The sequence below is a fragment of the Sinohyriopsis cumingii genome, unplaced genomic scaffold (genome assembly GCF_028554795.1).
Source record: "Sinohyriopsis cumingii isolate HCF-2022 unplaced genomic scaffold, ASM2855479v2 utg000881l, whole genome shotgun sequence".
Taxonomy (NCBI): Eukaryota; Metazoa; Mollusca; class Bivalvia; order Unionida; family Unionidae; genus Sinohyriopsis; species Sinohyriopsis cumingii.
The window spans coordinates 382,897-395,441 of record NW_028315939.1 but is presented as its reverse complement, the minus strand read 5'-3'; positions in this window follow the sequence as shown (position 1 = coordinate 395,441).

Below are 12,545 nucleotides of genomic sequence, written 5' to 3'. Positions count from 1 at the left end.
ATCGCAAATAATCGGTGACGGAATGATAACCACGTCGACAAAACGGCGGATGCGTCACGCTCTTTTCGCCAGCACAATTAAGTTCATATGTGATTTCTTTTCTTTCATGTCTGTTAGCGTGTTGCACTCTCGATCTAGACATTTCAGGCTCGTATGGCTCTAAAGCAAATTATATTTTCTTTATAAGTGGAGGAAACGTCGTGTTTCTGTTGAATCGTACATGATATGAAGCTTACCTTTGATGATACACTAACAGAATCTATTTAAGTACGAGTTACGAATAATTCTTTGAGAAATATTTTGGTTGGAACAACTCCTAAGTTTTCTAGGGTGTCGTTTCGGCACTCTTCGGGCTTGTCCGTGGTTTACAAATTCAAATCGCCGCAATTTACATATACTAGAACACATTTGTTGACTGTAAGAGATACACGCGACAGGTTAAGACAGTAGCATTCTTCAAATTCTCAAAGAAATACTGTTTACAAGCACAAGCCGAGCAGAGACTGTTTCTTTTCGTGTGAGAATATTGCATTAAACAATCACAGCTGGTTCATATATAACGTCGAAAGTTTCACCGATTATCATGTATAGTATTTAGAAAATATTAATGAGTGTAATTAATGCTGGAATTAAATTAACCAAGTAATGCTAGGTTTTTGATGTCACACCACTGTTTTACCTAAATGCGTCATACCGATAAGTCAAAAAAGCCCAGAAGAAATTGCATGATGAATCTAGAAATAGTTATTGTTAAACGCTTGATTTACATTTTCGAGTTACAATAACACAAAAGTATACCTCATCCTCTTTATTTTACTGTGCACACCTGCGGAGATAAAACGAAGGCGAATAGAAATTAAATAACGTTGTGTCGATATAGAACGTTTAATGGCAAGTGGGATGCAATCAGTGCAGTGGTGCATGTCTTGGTAAACGTAAACTCTGGGGCAGAACATGTCATTATTAATACTGTAAATGACATTTGCTCGAGTTACATGTTCGCCCGGGTGCTTGATCATGCCTTTAACGTGGTACTGTAGAAGAGTCGCATGATAAGCTTTGCCAACCATGCGGCTCTGTCGTCAAGTATTATCGTGTCCGGCAACTAGGAGTGAAACCTGTCGTCGAGGAAATTCTCACAGTTGCTGTTAAGGAAAAATACAATACATTCAAAGAAATACATAGGATTGAAGCGAAAAATATACAATTATTTATTGCTGGAATAAGCAATTAGACGATGTTTCTCCCTGGTATAAAGACACCCTGACTGTTAATTCATCATTCAAAAGCAGAGCGACGGAACCGCTCATGTTGCACCGGGCCAAGGATTCGGTTGGGGTGTTTATCAAACAGCTTGTAGTTACAACGACATAGATCCTGCACCAGCTCTCCTTGCTCGAGAACATGATTATGGCTAATGATGACTTTTGTTGGTTTTCAAGAGCCACTCGTTGCTGGATCTGTGATGGTCCTTTTGTGGGTTTTCCAAAGCCACTCGTTGCTGGATCTGTGATGGTCCGTTTGTGGGTTTTCCAGAGCCACTCGTTGCTGGATCTCTGATGTTTTTTTGTGGGTTTTCCAGAGCCACTCGTTGCTGCATCTGTGATGGTCTTTTTGTGGGTTTTCCAGAGCCACTCGTTGCTGGATCTGTGATGGCTAATGATGACTTTTGTTGGTTTTCAAGAGCCACTCGTTGCTGGATCTGTGATGGTCCTTTTGTGGGTTTTCCAGAGCCACTCGTTGCTGGATCTGTGATGGTCCTTTTGTGGGTTTTCCAAAGCCACTCGTTGCTGGATCTGTGATGGTCCGTTTGTGGGTTTTCCAGAGCCACTCGTTGCTGGATCTCTGATGCTTTTTTGTGGGTTTTCCAGAGCCACTCGTTGCAGCATCTGTGATGGTCCTTTTGTGGGTTTTTCAGAGCCACTCGTTGCTGGATCTGTGATGGTCCTTTTGTGGGTTTTCCAGAGCCACTCGTTGCTGGAGATGTGATGGTCCGTTTTTGGGTTTTCCAAAGCCACTCGTTGCTGGATCTGTGATGGTCTTTTTGTGGGTTTTCCAGAGCCACTCGTTGCTGGATCTCTGATGGTTTTTTGTTGGTTTTCCAGAGCCACTCGTTGCTGGATCTGTGATGGTCCTTTTGTGGGTTTTCCAGAGCCAGTCGTTGCTGGATCTGTGATGGTCCTTTTGTGGATTTTCCAGAGCCACTCGTTGCTGGATTTGTGATGGTCCTTTTGTGGGTTTTCCATAGGCATTCGTTGCTGGATTTGTGATGGTCCTTTTGTGGGTTTTCCATGGCCATTCGTTGATTTGTCTGTGATGGTCCGTTTGTGGGTTTTCCAGAGCCACTCGTTGCTGGATCTGTGATGGTCCTTTTGTGAGCGACGGCTCTGATACATCCGCCTTGACTGAAAGTTCCAAAGTGCGTGATCACTGTCACGTCACTGGTGCGTACAGTGGAGCTATGAACAAGCCACTCGCGTGTATACACTCGGTCCCGCGGTTTACCTCTCGTGACCGAGAATGGAGAGGGAAACAATACTGTAAAGACCTAGGTTGTGTTGGCACTACTCACGATTCGTATTCGTGACTGATGCGCTCGAAACAACCAACTTTTAAATGGATACGACTCTGCCGCTCCAAACGCACATATTATTCCTGGACGCCGATAACCTATATCCATGGATTCTGACACACACAAACAGGTACACGAGTACGATTTTAACAGCGACCATGGAGACCGCTTTGACGTTGACCTGGAATATCCATAAGAACTTCACGACACCCACATTTTATTATCCACTGACCTGATGATGTGCCATTCGTTGTTCCTCGAGTTGCTGTACTCATGTTAATGTGGAATCGTGCATGATTCCGGACCCAAGTTTACAAATGCGTCAAGTTTGTATCGAAAGTGTGCTAGAAACTCAGCTATGTAATCCACGTTCGCAATTGACAATTGTATCTGAGGTTGGGCATGTGTGTGCTGCGTGTCCGCTGGGTGATACGGTTTCGCCAACAAGCATGGATGGCGCCATATATATAAATTAATATACATCTCGGCATGGACGTAGCTAACGAGTTTAAGAAAGACTTTATCAAACTTACGAGTAATGTCATGTCTAGCGAAACCATGGGTCACCTGCGAAAGAGAATCCACATGGATCTTGTCTGCGATAATGAGACAGACAATCTCAAGAGGCTGATTGAGGAATTGGCGTTCGAGTCCGGTAAGTTATTTGGCCTCATTGCCGTCCACAGTAAAGCAAACTCGAAACCGAAGCTAACAAACCTAATCTATGCTGGTGTGACTGTGCTGGTTGTATCCAGATTACTAATGTACAAGTTCTAATATGATAAGGTGAAGCCGCGGCACAGTGACAACGTAAAGAGTTTGTTCACGAATGTGGACCCATTGCTGATACTCAAACACCATGAAGTCTAAAGAAGCCTGGTTGTACAAATGGGTCTCCGGCGCAACATGTATGAGGAGTGTTTACGTGAAATAACATATGCGGTAGATTTTAATCGGTCACGGGATCTTCATATAGGCGTGTATAGTTGCACCAAGTAAAGTTTGTTGCTGCAGGAAACCAAACGGTGGATTTTCCATGATGTAGTCAGTACTCATTAAAAGTTTTGAGCATAATAGTGCCAGAATAATAGTTCCGCATTGAGTGTGAGATTAATTTCATTCAGTTCACAGATGAGATTCATGTTGGCACGTCCATGAGCACAGATATCACTTGATGCCTTATGAAGAAGATCATGTAGCAAGCAGCAACGACGCGGTTTATCGTGCAGTCTTATGCACAGCTGTATTCCATGTTTGCCTTTGTGTTATCTAAGCATACGCCTTTCACTAGGATATATACACCAAGGTGTCTCAGGGAGCTTCCTTAACTCAGCAGCGATATCACCCCTGAGTCCTTAATTTTAGATCTGGACCCAGAGGGTCTCGCATGCAAAACGTATTTGTTTCCACTAATAAAACTCGACGTTTTTGTGAATGTAAACCTCTTTGATCCACATCCGGCCTGATTCGTTGCCCATGTTTCTTTTCATATGAAGTCGTATGGCTCTAGAACTTGAAGAAGTCTAGGTTATTGTGAAATGTGCTAGTTATCCAAAAGGCTTTAGTCACTTGACAGAATGTAATTAAAATTTATGTTTTATTACGTTTTGCAGCAGTATATTCGAACGAGCTGAAAACGATTGTCATATCTAACTGTATGTCAAGAGTGTAAGGCTTTAAGGTTTAAATATATATTTTAAAGAGAGATAGACATTATTTTAATGACACATTCCTATTTAAATTAAAGAAAAATAATATGAATGAAACTATAAACAATTTGTATGATTTGAATTTGACTGGATATGGGACAGAGCAGGTATCTCAAACTCAAATCACCACGAGGGATACACGAGGGCTAATCTATTGTCCAGAGGGCCGCATTACTGAAACCTTTTCTTTCACTAAAAGTGCCCCATATTAAACGTAGCTAGTTACCAGCTGAAATGTTGGAAACAAGAAGTAAACGATGTAACAATCGAATTTTTGTCAAAACCGCCTGGCTGTGAAGAAAATTTCTTCATCATTAAGTTTATAAATTCTGTGTGTCGTTGCGGGCACAGGAAACAACTCCACGGGCCTCATGCAACCCGCGGGCCTCGTGTTTGAGAAACCCTGGAAATAGATGTTAAAGGCACCGATAAATCTGAACCTTTTAATTGATTGATTTTCAGACAATAACCTTGTCAAGTGATTCCGTTTTGTGTGAACAGAAAATGGGTTTCACCATTGTCTCAATTCTACGAATTTATTATGGTCTTGAGTTCTCCCCCCCTCCCCTTTTTGTTTTTCTTTTTTTTTCTTTTCATTTCTTTGTACTATTATTATGTGCTCAAAATAAAAGTACAGGCGATAAATCGGGGGGCGGGGGTGGGCAATTTAGTGGACAAAAAGGCCTAAAATACATATTTGTTCTTAAAAGACGCTCAATTATCAAAGACATCTTCGTGTAGAGAACATAGAACCTGCACCATAAATAATAGGATGCTGATTTTTGGTTAATAATAACTACACTTAAAGTGGTGGAAAAAATATGTAATCGTGATATAATCGTGATATAAAGTCGAATATGTAATCGTGATATAAAGTCGATTATTTTGCATATTGATACGGTCATATTTTTATAAAGTCTAATTATTCTGCCGCGAATGATAAACTTCCCAAGAGGCCTGCAATGACATAAACACGTTTGACTGATGATCTTCAATGTCACAAAAGCAAACTGAGTGGTCTTGATTGAGCGAAATACGCCATCTGTCTGGTCGTATCTGGTCGCAATAATATAGAAAAGAGTTTAAGCATAATATTTCAAACTGCATATGAGATACATTTTTGTAAATAGCAACAATATACTAAGAAGAAGTAGTTCCTTTCAAGGGAAAGAATATGAAATATTTAACCTAGATTTGAAAACAAACTGCTCATGTCTTGTCTCAGTTTTACTCCATACAAATTAAACCATGGCTGAGTTTGTAAAAGTAGTTTTATGTCCATAGTGTAATGTTTTTTAGGTCATTGTTTCGTCAACACATTTGCTCGAATACTTCCATTTTTCTAACTTTTATGTTTTTCATTTGAATTGCAAAGCTTCCATTGATGTCCAAAATTCTTCTAAGCGGAATGCTACATTTTGTTTTCTTAAAATGCTTCCCTTAATTTTGTAATTATTCAATGTCATTCGTGTCAACTAACTTTAGCTGCTTTTCCACGTGAAAAGTACAACCTTGACCTTTAGGTCATGACAGCTGTTTGAGTAATGACAGTTCCAGAAATGAAAGAAACAATTCCATATATAAGCCAAGGACTGCATTCAGAGGGACGGTTTATTTATTGGATGACTGCTGCATAATATTACTAACTGTCATACAGCTCATCTGAAAGTGGAGAACCGTCTGTTAAATGATTTTGGAAAATAAACACATCCGATATTTTATAGAAACTTTGACACAATTTTTGGACTCACGGCAAATTACATACACTGCAATACTTCAACCGACTAGTGACGCTTAGAGATGGACTAATTGCTAAAATACACTATATTGAACCCGCAGACAAATATCTTTACCCTTCCTGTCAGAGAGCATCTAAATAATATTACACAGACAATATGATATGGAGCCAAAACATCCCAGTAATAGAAAATAGACAATAGAATATGAAGCCAGAATATCCAAATATTATTAAATAGACAATAGAATATGGATCCAGAATATCCAAATAATATTATAATATTAAATAGACCACATGAGGTGGAGTCATCACGTCCAAATTATATATATAGACCAAGTCTATATATATATATATATATATATATATATATATATATATATATATATATATATATATATATATATATATATATATATATATATATATATCAGAATTTAGTAGACCAAGTCTGAGATAAACCTTGAAAGAAATTAACAACGTGGTTATAGCTGATTTGAATTCAACACATAATTAACTAGGAAACTCATTTGGAGCCGTTAAAGCTAACTTACTAAATAATGTGGAATTAAGCGACACTGACAGTGCATCAAAACAAATGCCATTTGTTACTGTTATCATCTGCATAAGTAAATCTTTTAACTGCCTTCGCATAAAATTATGTTTGGAAATCGAACTTACAGAAAACGCAGCAAATAATTGTAATCTGAGATAGTAGAGAAAGTAACTTATGACACCATTAACGTAAAATAGGATTTTTTTCTGAACTAAAGATTTACAAAACTGTACAGTATTTGTCTATATTTGATGGCTATAATTCTATTCAACTATTCATGATCTATTGCTCAATAATCAACACGTGAACCAGTCGCTTTAGATCGGATTACTGTTCGTACAGTTATACAAACTGACGAAGTGGATCGTAATTTCTACAAAGGGGTGAAAAAAGAGCGTTTACATGAGGTTTTATACGTTAAAATAGTGTTCATAAAATTGAAACTGATTTCAGAAAACCAGTTCCTCCGCTATCTTTTTTTAAGATATGCTAATGTTAAAAAATCAATTCAGAGAACGGTCTGGCAAGTTAAGAAGAGAAAATGATATTAAAAGCACGGATCCAAATTCTATACAAACCAATTCTCAATTCATTCATATTTTAATCTGAGCGTGTGTTTTATTTTTATTGTCTCGAGAAATATGGTTTCCTTGATAGATCTGTAGATTTTGCACGTTTGGTACAATCAAAGCTAGATTTTCCGACAGAATGAAAAATTCGGAACAATTCTACTTTAAAAGATCAAATGTTAAGGACTCTGCCCTGGGAGCATTGCGCAAGATTACTACGTGCCGTCTTTGGAGAAAAACGCATAATATATCTGACAAATGTTGGTAACATTGGCGAACTCAAGTCAGATAAGAATTATCTCACAGAACGATCTCAATACGTCACGTTAACATGACTATTCTTGTCTCTTTCTGAAACATATGAATGACTCTTATTTGCCGTTGTTAAATTAGATATCGCACGATTGTGGTGTTGTAATTTGAGTGCATAGATTTGTGAATTTCTCCCACATGCTAAAAGCAGGATAGATATTCATTAGTATTTATAATATACTAACTTAATGGTAGACACATCGTCCTTTTGTCGTTATATTCCTGCAATAGTGACGTTAGCAAATGTTATTTAAAAAATAATTCGGAGTTCAGAATTGAAGCTGCGAATAGCACTAAACGTTGTACGATATGATTAAGATTTCGATTGAATTTTACAAACTGAATTTTATCAAACTTCCAGCGTCTGTTATTTGCAGCATTCGTAGTTAGGTGTTGACCTTAAGCGTATATCGCGGTAAACGTCGCAAAATGTTTCTACAGTCCATATTGTATAAAGCGTTTTTCGTTTCCTAAATTATCATTTATTAGTTTAAATAGCAAGCGTTTGCTAATTGTCTGCTCACGTTTCGAACGCATTAAGTAAACCGTGCTTTCAATGTGATTGGGCTCTCAACATAGATGTCGGTTTCATGCTCTCAGAGAATAAATTCAACCAAGTTTAACCTTTTTTCTTCGAATTGAAATTATTTAAATAAATTCAACGGTTCCAAATGTTCTTCTTATTTTAATTACCGTACATACTTTTTTACAACCTTTCCAACTGCAAATTTCTCTGATCCACATCAGCCGTCGTAAATTGGCCGGCAGATCTGGGTCTGTGCAGTTTGTTACGAGTAATCAGTAGATCAAAAAGCATAGACCCAGATCTGCCGGCGCACTATGCGTTGGCAGATCAGAGTGTATGTAGTTTGCAATTGGACCTGGCTTATAAGCGAGGAAAAACAGACACTAGGTATTCATAGGCAGTGTGTATATATTGTGGTGCAGAGTTAACATAGGAGACTAAAGATTCGTGCATTATCGTATTTACCGAAGGATTTTCAATGTATTTGTGTTTAACTGAGTTTTGTTTATGTGATATATTAATAAAGATTTCTTATATTAAATCCATATCGGATCATTTTATTATTGCTCCTCAGTTTTAAGACATATGTAACCAGCTCATTAAAGATATAAAAAACAAAACATGATAATCCTGTTCGAGTTGTAGTTACCCTGCTTAACACGACTTTAAATTTTAAGAACACATAAAAGAGAACATAAAGTTAAGCATGGGTAGCGTGCAGTCCATTAGAGAAACGTGAACTAAAAATATGTAAATTATATTTTGTTTAAATATAGAAGTAGATTATTTTCCCCAGGAATTTAATAGAAATACATCAGATCTGTAGAGCATCTGAAAATGGTTAAAATTAACCAAATGTACATACAATGTTTTTTCACAAAAAGAGAAAATCAGTCATATGTGACAAATGGAGACGATAACGTGTTAAGTATTTTGCCATGAACTATCAGTACATAATGGCATCACTGCAATAAATAAACCATGAATTCGTAGAACACATGTTCTTCGTAATGGTACAAAATTTTGTAGAGACAAGTTCACATTACATTCTGTAGTGGTCACTATGAGACGTACCCATACAAATTTACCTATGGGTTAGACTCGGAATAAATTCTTGACTGCGATGGATGGAATCTACTCTGTTTTGGGGAATGAATTGAATTTTAAGTCCATTCTCTAACGGTCCGACAGATATGCAAATGAAGGGTTAAATGTAGGAAATGACAGAGTTGAGACAAACCACAGAATTTGTTTTGGCAAATCTTGGGTTATTTGAAACAGGTGTCATAAAATGATATTTGTTTATAACAGTTATTAATAAAGATAATCTAGAGAAGATTATTCTGATTCCGATGGTAGTGATACAAGTGTTTGGCAGTTAGATTAATAATCTTCACTGGCTAAGCTAAACGAGGGTGTTCGTTCCCAGACGTAATTCAAGGTTGGTTAGTCTAAGTTCTGAGGGAAGCGAGAATTTAGCTCCGAGAAAAATTAATAAGTAATTTCTTTCGCTAAATAAATCGGCCAATGAAGAGGATCTGGAAATCTGGGAGATCTGGAACTTGAGAAGAGACAGAGGGAATTCTCTGATGATAAGATCGTGCGAGCTTGGTAAGGCACAAAGGTATTGTCTCAACTGCATACAATATATTCATTGATGTAGGTCTGTAATTATTTGTTGAAATTATTCGTTCCAAATTAATGCTTCAATTCATACAGTTTGTCTTGAATGTTATATGATTCATATATTCTAAGAATGTCATACAATATTTCATTGATATGAATGTGTTCGGATTGAGTGGTTTTGAATGTAATAGAAATCATGTATTGTAGGAATTTCCTGCAGTTCTTCTGATACTAATTGTGAGAAGTACAGTATTAGTCTTAAATGATTTGAAGCATCTATACTGAGAATTGATTTTTATATGTTTGTAAATGTATGTAAATAACTTGCTAATTAAGAAAGTAACGTAGTTTAGACAATGAGTGAAGTCCATTAATTCGTTTTGCAATTAAGGTGATGCTGACATGCCGGCAATTTGAGTTCGATCAGTCACATGATTATATGATGAAATTTTTGTCCCATCGGTTTAAGAGAACGATGAATCGTAATTTTTTTAAGTAGCTAAAACGAGCAGTAATGACGACAATATTATGATATACGCATGCCTGCTTCCGAACAAAAGAGAGCATTACCAGAGTATGCCTTAAATGTATCTTTGTTTGTACGTTAACTCACTGTAATGTTGATTTCTCACATGAGAGAATATCAACTTCTTTTGACAAATGTCAAGTGCTGCAATATCGGTCATATATTTATAAAATAGAATTGGTAGTATACGTCAAGAACAGAAAGTAATTCCATGTGTCTAATGTGTGACATGTACTTGATTACGTTGATAAGGGATGTGCAATTTAGATGGACTGATCTATCTATCTATCTATCTATCTATCTATCTATCTATCTATCTATCTATCTATCCATCCATCCATCCATCCATCCATCTATCTATCCATCCATCCATCCATCTTATCTATCTGTTTATCTATCTATCTATCGATCTATCTATCTATGTATCTATCTATCTATTATCTATCTGTCCATCTATCTATCCATCTATGTATCTATTAATTCATATATATATATATATATATATATATATATATATATATATATATATATATATATATATATATATATATATATATATATATATATATATATATATATATATATATATATATATATATATATATATATATATATATATATATATGGATACATAGATGGATAGAGACAGAGAGAGACAGAGAGAGATGAATTCTCGCAATTCTTTCTCTGACGAATTTGACGCTGGTACTATATAGAAAATCATTATAATCAAAGAAAGTTGTTGAGAAATATGTTAGTATTCCCGCTGCACATGAAAGTTATCCAGATTGAAGAAACCCAAACTTAATTTTTTTTATTAAAAAAAGCTTTCCTTTTATTTAAATGACGATCTTGTCTGAGTATTCTGAACTTTCAAAGGTAATCAGAGACGAACCGTGACTCATATACGAGAGAAAGCTAACTTTCCTGAGTAAAATGGATGTTGTGATATACTTGCCTCGTTTGACATTACCATTGCCATTATAACGACTATTTGTATGTATCTTACTAATGCCAGTTCTCTACTAGCTTTCAGTAAACTATTCGGAAATATGGACAGGTGAAGCTGGACATTTTATAACTCTCCTGAGGAAACTTTTGGCATCGGCATTTCTGCATAATTTCGACCCAAAAGGATATACAATCACATATTAGCCCTTTCTTCTCAATATAACATGGTTGTTTAAAAAAATCACGTGGATCATAAAACATTTATGTAATTGTAGTTTGAATTCAATTGAAATAACATTAAGAGATATTGGTCAAGTCTTAAAGACTTTTGTCCGATTTCAAGACATCAACAGGGTGCAGCAAATTTTGACCCTTCAAAAAGCAAATAAATTCTCCGGTAAGTTTTATGACAGATCTTTCACATATATCATTAATTTTAGGTTACAAGAGATACTGATACGTATGTTAAATAATTTATAGAAAGAGTTAAACACGTGTCTTAATAGATGCTTTAATGTGCTTCATATATCACAACACAGGCCTCTTTGAGCTTAATGACCCTTACTGAAGAAAACAAATTCAGCGATAATGATACACAGGGGAAAAAAATCTGCATGTTAATAGCCTACCATTTTGTTTCATTTCTGCCGAGAAGAATAAACACATTGCAGGCAGTCTTTGAAAATGGAGACTTTAACCGATAACCCGTTCGACATGGTGCCACGGGGTTTCGCAATGGCAGCTGAAACCTTGTTTCCATCTTTCGAACCATCTGTAAATAGGGATGCATGGCTACGTTCGAAGGCTCTAAATTCATTGAATTTACGCTGAAAAAGAAATCGATTGGTTAACAACTGAATAATTAGCAAAGGTCACGATATTATTTTTGGAGGTTTTAATAACCAAGGTGGTTCTCTGAGAAGATTGAATTTTGCAATAATTATAGAACTAACTATTTGCTGCTTCTAGGTGCGGGCCGGATTTTATATCGCAAGGGGGAATGAAAATGGTTTCTGAATGTGCTAAGTTTGACATTTGGACTTAAAAACAATATCATATGTAAGATAAGATGGATTAGAAGATATAATATCATATGCAGGGTAAGATGGATTAGACGATAGTTTGGACTGAAGGGCCAATTAAGTTCCTATGAGATAAAGTGATGCTTTATTTGCCTCAACATAGAGACTTTCTGACGGGGATGTTTTAAAATGTACTCAAACAAAGCCTAATCCTTGATTATTTATCGGATAATTATCTGCAGGTAAGTTCTGAAAGCTGACCTGTACACAGTCGAGTCATGATCAAGCTTAGACCTATCTAATTACCTGCACAGGCAGAGCAAGACCTTCCGATCTGCTCCATAATCTATGTCTGCTAATACTCATATTAAATATCTGGGCTTTTTACACTTCTCTTTGAGGTATCTGATGTGTGAAGAAAGGTTAGCTTACTGTCGAAAA